Below are 1,474 nucleotides of genomic sequence, written 5' to 3'. Positions count from 1 at the left end.
CACACACACACACACAAACACACAGCTTTAGGAAAGGCTCCGTGGCGATTGATTGGATTATCTGGCACTTTTCCACAACAGGATGGGTTATATAGATATAGATATAGATGTAGATATCTATACAGAAATTATACGTCACCAACTCTCTCTAACATTTGGATTTTTTGTAAATATTGTATAACTTTAAGAAGTCATCTCTCTTTTTTTCCCGTTTTTCTTTCTTCACTGGGGCACTTTTTGGGGGGATTTTATGTTTTTAAAAACAGACCGCGTGAGTTTTTAAGAAAAAGAAAAAGAAAAAAAATAGAACTCATCCATCCCAGCCTACCTACCTACTGCCTTGTATCTGTGTGCTATTTAAAGTTGATTTGGTTGCCGACATTATGCTCCTTTACGGTCCAATATATTATTTCATGACGCGTTCTATTTTCAGTCTCAATATTATTATTATTATTACTTTTTTTAAATTAATGTGAAATCAATTGCATTGTTTGAATTGTCTAAGGACACCTTTCCTTGCCATTTGATGTCTGCTCTGAAATGACATTAGATTGTGTTTCAAGTCGAAATATAGCAATAGTGCTTCGAGGAGTGAATTTTGATTAATCGATTACCTTATTATAAACAATTTTCCACAATGAATCCGAGCTAGAGGATTGAAACGCAGCATCATGAGAAAAATAACATTAAGGCCTTTAGAATTCTCCCCCAAAACACATTTTAGTGACATTCCAAAAATTGCAGCATATGATCAAAATTATCATTATTATAATGATTATTATTATTTGTATTATTATTATTCACAAGGTGTCATTTGAATATGTTTGTGAGCTCGTTGCCATGCATTTCCTTTCAGCCATTTTGTTCCTCTTCCTCTTTATTGCGCGTGGACATTTTTTTTATTTTATTATTCAGCATTGTTAATGAGAATGTAATTTATTATACGATTTTTTTCTTCTTTTTTTTTCTTTTATAGATGACACAAAGTGCGAGATATATATGAAATGCCACCGAAGAGGCTTTTGTTTTGTAGGGAAGAAGAAAGACATATTTTTTTATTTTTTTTATTTTTTTTATTGTTTATTTTTTTCAGCGGGATTGCCACAGCCTAAAACCGTCACAGCTAAATTTATTTACATCTTTTCTCCGTACAGTAGCTTGCTTTTCGCTTTATGCAAAAACAGATACCCAGGGACCTTTTTTGTTTTTTTTAAAAAAAAATTTTTGTTCTCCTGTCATGTTGAAACATCCTTTTCTTTTTCTCCTGCAAAAAAAAAACAACGCACAGAAACCACCATGGCATCGAAATCTCTCCTCAGTAGCTTTAATGAATCGATCCCCTCATAATTCACTGGAAAATTCAAGTTGTGGGATGTAGACCTGTAGCAATCCGACGCTGTTCTCTTGTCCTTTTGTTTAATTGCTTGCTTTGTTTTTATGTTTTATGTTGTTTTTTTTTGTGGGGGGGGGGGGG

This window comes from Etheostoma cragini, chromosome 6 (genome assembly GCF_013103735.1).
Source record: "Etheostoma cragini isolate CJK2018 chromosome 6, CSU_Ecrag_1.0, whole genome shotgun sequence".
Taxonomy (NCBI): domain Eukaryota; kingdom Metazoa; phylum Chordata; class Actinopteri; order Perciformes; family Percidae; genus Etheostoma; species Etheostoma cragini.
The sequence above is the reverse complement of the archived record's forward strand: the minus strand, read 5'-3'. Positions refer to the sequence as shown.